This window comes from Littorina saxatilis, linkage group LG8 (genome assembly GCF_037325665.1).
Source record: "Littorina saxatilis isolate snail1 linkage group LG8, US_GU_Lsax_2.0, whole genome shotgun sequence".
Lineage (NCBI taxonomy): Eukaryota > Metazoa > Mollusca > Gastropoda > Littorinimorpha > Littorinidae > Littorina > Littorina saxatilis.
Genome location: NC_090252.1, coordinates 42,284,547 through 42,293,744, shown reverse-complemented (window position 1 = coordinate 42,293,744; position 9,198 = coordinate 42,284,547). Strand labels below are relative to the sequence as shown.

At 39.3% G+C, this 9,198-nt stretch overlaps 1 protein-coding gene and 1 long non-coding RNA gene across 2 annotated transcripts in view; both read left to right on the top strand.

Annotated features, from left to right (window-relative positions):
- LOC138973594 (uncharacterized) overlaps positions 1-1,815 on the top strand; it is a 5,577-nt gene extending 3,762 nt beyond the window's left edge. The window contains exon 5 of the long non-coding RNA XR_011458075.1: positions 1-1,815. This exon is cut by the window's left edge and continues 97 nt beyond it. This is a non-coding gene — a long non-coding RNA (uncharacterized lncRNA).
- Positions 1-9,198, top strand: part of LOC138973590 (uncharacterized) — a 171,523-nt gene that overhangs the window by 152,933 nt on the left and 9,392 nt on the right. The gene's annotated exons all lie outside the window — the stretch shown is intronic.

Sequence of the window (9,198 nt, the reverse complement as noted above, 5' to 3'; positions counted from 1 at the left end):
CATCATCATATTCTGTGAGGTGGACTTCACCTACGACCAGAAGTTTGACCAGCGTCAAAGAGCGAGTGCAGGCAGCTGCTAGTGCTACAGGACATCATTGCGCGCCATCTCACTAACAAGATTCAACACCCTTGCTGACCCACAGCTTCTGAATGCTGTGTTTGCAAAGCAGCCCGGCATCAAGCCTCATTTACATGGGTGCCATCATTCAGGACTAACACCAACAGTTCATAAACAAATATTCACTGTGCACACACGTTTGGCAAAGTGGAGCGGAAAACTTGCAGTCTTGCTGCTTGTTAATTTTTATTCATCGATGATTGTTTTTCATCTAGCTACTCCACAAAATATGTTAATATCTTTTGTGATAGCAAGAATCTTAATGAAATGAAGCAGAGCGCTATTTTAAGATCTGAGAAACAAAGGGACGTAATTGCTCTGCTATATGACATGTGCAACAAGAGTAAGTGAGATTATGTGGAAGCAATTTTCTTGGCACCTGTGAGAATAACACGCTTTGGAATGAACAAAAGACTTTACATGCATGTCGCACGTGTATGCATTAATAGCGCTTACATCCCTTCGTTTCTCATATTTTGTGCTACTGACTTGCTTGTATTACTAGAGACATCCAGATTTGCCTTCGTCAAAAGTTCGTGAGTTCCGATCTTCGCGAGTTTGTTGAAGTGGTGACGTCACATCCCGTCACGGTCACCACTTTCCAATTTCGGTCCAGATCTACGCGAAGTTCTTCGTGCGCGTTCGTCTGTTTTTCGAAACAGTGATGACGTGACGAGTAGCGTTATATATGACGAGTCTTTTTTATCGGAATATTCCAGACATCTGAATATGCTGGGTACACACGCAACACTGACAATTTTTTCGATTTTTAGATTCATTCCTGTAAAATCTCCCAACTCTAAAACAAAATAGGCCTAGTGGAAACAAGTGTCTTGTGCAAGATAGATCAAGGGAGATAATTGGCAGGATATGTCGCCCGTTGACTCAAGTTCTGAGTTTTGTGTGGGTATCCGTGTTCATGCACTAGGCCTCCAAAATGAACAGTTTACAGATGCACAGTCCACAGAAGCGTCGTAAAGATATCAAACGTTAACACTGCGCACATAAAACATATTTTTAATATTATGAAAAGGACTAAAAGTACTCGCGAAGATTGCTGATTAAGGTTCGTCAAACACGCCTTTTTCACCACGCAGATCCCGGTCTTCGGCAAGCAGTGGTGGGCGCGAAAACCCAAGCGCATGCGCATTGAGGCACAAAGTTAAAAATAGAGAGGAAATCCCCACCACCGACGAATGTTCGTCTGACGAAGGTTGAATCTGGATGTCCCTAGTGATTGTGCAAATAATTTGTATTGTTTTCATCTCTGATTTTGTCATTAACAATGATCGCTGTCGATAATGAGTTTGCACAGCCCTATGGTATTTACCTTGATGAACCCATACCAGCATTGTGATTGAAATTCTTAATTGCTGATCCTGTTATCGCCTTCTGATGATTTTTTTTATCAAGTTCAGACTATTATTAGTCAATGTAGCATTGCTTCAATGAGATTAAGTCCACACATAATGTTTGCTTGCCCGATTGATAATACTATGCTGTGGTATTTTACTGAGACTGAAAAATGTGTTGTAATATTATTTTAGTTCACATTTTCATGTTTTAGCAATTGAAGGAATTTAGTTTGCATTGTTCAACATTTTAAAAGTGTTACTGTTATCAAATTAGTATTCACATATTGAATTGTTAAAGACCCCAACAATTTAAATTTTAAATAAAATTTGTGATCTTGAATTTTCTGTGCATTAATTCAAATTTGTATTTGCAAATGTTATTTTAATGTTTTCAGGAGAACGTAAATTTTACGTTTGCATGTGAACGTTAATTTAACGTTTGCATGTGAACGTTAATTTAACGTTTGCATGAAAACGTTTGATTATGGTTTTGTTTTGGTTAATTTTATGTTTGCATGCTAACGTTAAAAAAACGTTAAATAAACGTTAATAAAACGTTTTATTTTGGTTATTTTTATGTTAGCAAAAAACATTAAAAAAGTGAGCTGAGCGTGCATAGAACAGAAACTTTGTAGGTGTGTGCATCTTCCCCATATTCCGATGAGTGCTGAGAAACTTTGCGGTACATATCACGCTTTGACCTTGTGTCAACTGTTCCGCTTGCGGATAATGCAGTTATCTTCATTTGCCAGTATTTGATGGTAGGTTCTATTAATATTCCCTTGAAAGGCAATCATATAGTTTAAAGAGTTTTAAGTGTGTTTTGTACAGTTTGCAGCATGATATCAGGGATGTTCAGGGGTGTTGCCAGACATTTTCATGTTGGGACATTTGGCCGAAACTGTCAGAAAGCTTTAGGACATCTTGGAAAATGTTCGGCTATTATTTTTGGCTCATACAAAGTCACCGCAACATTGAAGCACAAGACTCAAGAGGGGAACACCAATACATACAATCATTGTCTTAGGAACACAGATTACAGGGGCCAGAGGGGGGGGGGGTACAACCTGGGGTCCAGGGTCCCGTTGGGGAGAATGTGTGGCTTATGCTTGATTTTAAACATGATCAACTGGTGTCAGCAGCCACTCATTATTTCTTTTAACGTTAGTATTAAATAATGGCAATTTATCTTCACTGATATCTGCTCCCGACATCATATGGTATGGTTAGAAGGAAGACATGTCGCATACTGTGACAATTAAACAATTAACTCTTCCCCTGGCTTTACAGACAGAATTTTTTTTTTTTTTTTGGGGGGGGAGGGTCTGGAACCCCTGTAACATCCCCCCCCCCCCCTAATCCGCTCCTGGATTATATGTTGCTTACTGCAACTGAAACAATCAGCTGTGCTGATTTAACTACATCAGATACCAGTTCTCTGAAACTTTTTCAAACCTTTAACTTTAATTTCTTGAAAGTAAAACTCTTTCAATCTTGTGCTAATCTTGACAAGCCTTGGGAAACAAGACTGGTAAAACACCAATACAAAACCGTGTAGGGTGAGCCATTTTGCTTGGAAACCACGATTTGGAGGACGCTTTTCATTCTCTGGCTCAGCAGATTTCGATTCGCGGTGACTATCGTCTGCTGTGTCCCCTGCTTCAACTCGACAACACTACTACCACTCACAATGACACTGTCCACATTCGCAGTGTTCCTGTCATTTTGTCCGGAATCACTTACCTTAGCGAAGGGTAGCAAACCGTGGCCAATTTAGTTTTTTTTCATTTTTGTTTGCGACATGATGTTTAAATCCAAATCGAAAGCACTGACTGACTGATAAACTATCGCGAACCGGCGAACGCAAACGCTGAGAGTGTGGTTTCCCTTGTCCAAGGGAAACCACTCTGGCATCTATATTTTTTTGGCAATGGCTTCCGTTCAAAACATTGATGTTTCGTTTTTGGTATTCGCGAAGGAAATAAACGTCAGTCAGTTGACTAAAGTACATCGGCATCAGTTTTAGCAATCAAAGCCTGACCAATACAAAAACAAGAAGGGCAAAGCCCATACGACTCACATGCTTGACCTTGACCTTTACATGAACCTTGACCTTCAGCTAAACCTAGCAGTGACATCATACACTAAGAACTGCTTTACACATTTTTCCTACCAAAATGCATGTGCCCTTGCCAAGGTCAAGGTCATCCAAGGTCATGCAACACAAATCTGTTAATTCAAGACATATAGGAAGTACAATGGTGCTTATTGGCTCTTTCTACCATGAGATATGGTCACTTTTAGTGCTTCAATACCTTATTTTGGTCACATTTCATAAGGGTCAAAGTGACCTTGACCTTGATCATATGTGACCAAATGTGTCTCATGATGAAAGCATAACATGTGCCCCACATAATTTTTAAGTTTGAAACAGTTATCTTCCATAGTTCAGGGTCAAGGTCACTTCAAAATATGTATCCAATCCAACTTTGAAGAGCTCCTGTGACCTTGACCTTAAAGCCAGGTAAACCAAACTGGTATCAAAAGATGGGGCTTACTTTGCCCTATATATCATATATAGGTGAGGTATTAAATCTCAAAAACTTCAGAGAAAATGGGAAAAATGTGAAAAATAGCTGTTTTTTAGACAACATTTATGGCCCCTGCGACCTTGACCTTGAAGCAAGGTCAAGATGCTATGTATGTTTTTTGGGGCCTTGTCATCATACACCATCTTGCCAAATTTGGTACTGATAGACTGAATAATGTCCAAGAAATATCCAACGTTAAAGTTTTTCGGACGGACGGACGCCGGGACGGACGGACGGACGGACGGACGACTCGGGTGAGTACATAGACTCACTTTTGCTTCGCATGTGAGTCAAAAACTGGACAAACTTTGGCCGATTTAGGCGAATACTCTTCGGACATTTGGCCGATAGGGACATGAAAGTTTCGGCCAAAGTAAAAAAAAATCGGCGATTGGCCGAAGGGCCGACCCAAACGACACCCCTGATGTTCCTACAAATTCATACAGGACAAATGTCCTCTAGCTCTTCAACATCAATAGGACATTTGAACACTTTTAGAAACGTCAATGGACATCATAATTTTGTGCAAAACACATTCCATGGATCCATGGAATGGCTCCAAAATCATACGCTCAAGGAAAAGCTTAATATTTTCACACACACACATACACGCACACACACATAGTCATATACAAAGAATATTTGTTCTTAGATTGTTTTATAATCTAGTTTGAAACATGTTCAGCTTTATTTGATCTTTGGCAGGCTCTAGTTTTTTTCTGTGTGGCATATTTCCGTGAGCTTCGTCAAAATGTAATACGTAAGAGCGCTGAAGTTTTGTATAGAAAGGAAAAGTTAACGAATATTGCGCTGTTTGAAGGAATGGAGTTCTTTTCGCCAAAAGATTTTCAGTGATTAACTAAGTTGTGAAGGGCAGTTGACCGTTCTACCTGGGGAGGGGTTGCATTATGTTGGTGGTATATATACATATATATGATCCAATTTCAGTAAAACTTCGGTCACGAATTAAATCATACATTCAATGTTAAGGAACAATAAACATAGTGTGCAGAAATTGGTTTTTTGATGTATGGCACACAGCTCCACACACAGTGTGGTTGTTTTTTTGCAACAAGTCAACACTGTATTTATAATACTTCAAAAAACATCACAGGAAAACGCAAACTTTTTTTACGCGTCAAAATGAGAATGTCAAAATTGACACATCAACTGTGTAGAAATCAATCAATCAATCAATGAGGCTTATATCGCGCATATTCCGTGGGTACAGTTCTAGGCGCTCAGCAGTGATGCCGTGTGAGATGAAATTTTATACGGCCAGTAATTGCAGCCATTTCGGCGCATATTTACCTTTCACGGCCTATTATTCCAAGTCACACGGGTATAGGTAGACAATTATTAACTGTGCAAAAGCTATTTTGCCAGGAAAGACCCTTTTGTCAATCGTGGGATCTTTAACGTGCACACCCAATGTAGTGTACACGGGGGGGGGGGGGGGGGGGGGGGAGTTCGGACACCGAAGAGAGTCTGCACACAAAGTTGACTCTGAAATAAATTTCCACCGAACCTGGGATCGAATTCACGCTGACAGCGGCCAACTGAATACAAATCCAGCGCGCTACCAACTGAGCTATATCCCCGCCCCAAATACGATATTGGCACTAATTACGACAACAAATTCAAAATGTTTGACAATATTGAGGCATTTCTGTATTAAAATAACACATTATGGAATGGAAAATAGAGTTTTTGTCAAAATCCCAGGTAGTACTGCCACCTTAAAGATGATTATAAAAAAAAATTTGATTTTTTTTTAAAGAAACTTCTTGAGGTGTGACTCTAAACACATGCCCCCCTCCAAAACAAGGTTTTTGTAAAAAAAAATATTGTAAAATGAATAAAAATTGATTTTGGCAACTGTCTCTTTGTGACTGACACTTTGCGATTATCCCCCCCCCCCCCCCCTTATGTTGCAATTTTCCAGAGAATGTGCAATACTAAATGTGAGAACATTTTTGTTTTTGATTACACATACCATGTCATGAGACAATTTGATGTCAAATCATTGTACCCTTTTCGGGACAACGGAACTCATTTTCTAGGCTTCTTATGGAGCCAGACCCTGTGGTCTATGTCGATTTAACCACCACTCGTTAGCAGATCAAAGGGAGCAAACGTAAACTTTGACCCATAACCTTTGAACTGCGCACAAAACGCTGACGTCACCACATAAAAAAGTACCGATAACCACTAACACTAACACTCACACTGTACACTTAACCAGTCTATTATCAGGGCGGTGCTGCTTTGAGATATTACGTGCGCCACACACAAGGCAGAAGTCGCAGCACAGGCTTCATGTCTCAACCAGTCACATTATTCTGACACCGGACCAACCAGTCCTAGCATGCACAAACCCCATAATGCCAGACGCCAGGCGGAGCAGCCACTAGATTGCCAATTTTAAAGTCTTAGGTATGACCCGGCCTGGGTTCTAACCCACGACCTCCCGATCACGGGGCGGACGCCTTACCACTAGGCCAACCGTGTATGTGCGTATGAGTGTGTGTTTTGTGTGTATGAGATTTGTGTGAGTCTGTGTGAGTGTGTATGTGTGTACGTGTGTAACTTGGGGTATGTGTGTGTGTGTGTGTGTGTGTGTGTGTGTGTGTGTTCGTTAGTGTGTGAGAGAGAGAGAGAGAGAGAGAGAGAGAGAGAGAGAGAGAGAGAGAGAGAGAGAGAGAGAGAGAGAGAGAGAGAGAGAGAGAGAGAGAAAAGGTTTGTCTTTCGCTGGGGTATGCAGTGCCTTGGCGTTGCACATCTACTTAAAGGGATACGCGGCATTTGACCAAAAATATGACAGTGCTCTAATATTTTCTGGGCAAGATATAGACACCATCCACATTAATTTAGTGTAAAAAAAAAGTAGGGACAACGTTTTAGTTTTTTTTGCTATGAGGCCCTCTTTTCGGCAGTTTCTGAACATTTTGACCAAAACAGTGGTTATATGATATGCATGGTGTTCAGCAGTCATTAGTGAATAAGTACTTTTTACATTTAGTCAAGTAATTGTAATTTTTTAAATTTTTTTCTAAAACGATCCAAATTTACGTTCATCTTATTTTTCATCATTTTCTAATTCCAAAAACATATAAATATGTTATATTTGGATTAAAAACAAGCTCTGAAAATTAAATATATAAAAATTATTTTCAAAATTAAATTGTCGAAATCAATTTAAAAACACTTTCATCTTATTCCTTGTTGGTTCCTGATTCCAAAAACATATAGATATGATATGTTTGGATTAAAAACACGCTCAGAAAGTTAAAACGAAGAGAGGTACAGAAAAGCGTGCTATCCTTCTTAGCGCAACTACTACCCCGCTCTTCTTGTCAATTTCACTGCCTTTGCCATGAGCGGTGGACTGACGATGCTACGAGTATACGGTCTTGCTGCGTTGCATTGCGCTCCGTTTCATTCTGTGAGTTGGACAGCTACTTTACTAAATGTTGTATTTTCGCCTTACGCGACTTGTTTTGTATTGTGGTAGGTAGAATATGCTTTTTAGTAACAAAATATGTCAATTGACACAAAAAATTAAAGTAAACTCAAACCGATAACGACATCCTGTGTTGAAATAATTACAAAAATCAGCGAATCTTGTTGTTCAAACAACCATAATGACAAAAGAAAATATGACAGCACTCTGATTTTCTTGCAGCAGGATATCTGATATCTTACCTTCAAAATAAACACAAGCAAACTAGGTCAACATTCTTTTTTTTGGAGTGGCAGCATCTTTTATACCCCTACCCCCTACTTTTTGGAATAAAAATCATAGGTATTATAAGGAATATGCGAGTGCTCTAATATTTTCTGGGCAAGATATAGACACTATTCACATTCATTTAATGTAAAAAAAAGAATAGGGTTACCATTTTAGTTTGGTTGTTTTGCTTTCAGGCCCTTATTTTAGCAATTTTGTGCGAATTTTGGGCAAAACGGTGGTTACATGAAAAATGCATGGTGTTCAGCAGTCTTTAGGGAATGAGTATTTCTTTTTTGATTGTAGTACAGAGAATGCTTTTACTACTGTAAAACTTTTAGTAATCAGATGTGTCAATAACAAAAAAATCAAAGGTAGACTCAGATGCCGCGTAACCCTTTAATTTTAAGTTATTTTGCCAAAAAACAAAGACTATTTTTTGTTACTTTTTTTTTCTCCCCCAAATGCAAAAAAAAAAATCTAGGGTCGCGCGAAAAAATAGGGTCGGTCGGGATACCGTAAACAGACTTTTGTTTGTGTGTGTGGCCTAATCAGTGACTATGGACAGTCATCACAAGTTTGAGTCTACTGGGTTCAAAGCGGTTGAGCAGACTGTGTGCAAGAGGAACTTATCAAGTCTTCTGTTCGCTTCTCAGCTAATGTGGCACCCATTATGCGGCCAGCTTTTGAAGCAGAAGATCATTGTGTAGAATTATCTAGATTGTTTCAAATGAAAGTTTAAGTCTTGCTCTTTATACTCGTATACTCACTTTTTAATCTAAGTTCTTATGCTTTGAAAGAGCAGCTACATTATTCTCGTTTGAAGCGCTCTCCGACAGTAGTTTCGGCTTGTCAGAGTTATTCCCTTTTCCCCAGTTCAGATATCCCTTTTCTTTTGTCAGGTTGTATACTACTCGTCATAAAAAAAAAAACTTTACACATCCATTTGAGGTCAGATCTTTCTGATGAGGCCGTTTATCGTAAAACCAATTACATGATTGAAAAGGCCGCTTATTCCCACAACTTATTCAGAAAACAGATTGAGTTTACATGACAGGACAATCAAATCTAAATCCACATCAGTCAGTTTTGTTCACATATCTTGTCTAACATGGACCCTATGGCATGCTGAGCGTTGTAGGTGTCAATCCTCTCAGCAGGCATACAAGGCAGTTTTTGAAGCCGTTTTAGCGGGTAATGACCCAAAAAATGGTACATTTGAGTAATTCGCTAACGCATTGCCTTCAAACTTTCGGAGTTTTGTGCTAACACATGTCGTGAAGTACATACGGACTTGTAAGTCATTTGAGACATTAGGTCTGCTGTTATTTGTCATGTCAGAAAGAGTTCTTAAATTGACGGTCGGTTTTTGCTGACTCATCGACAAAAATTAATTTGTTAA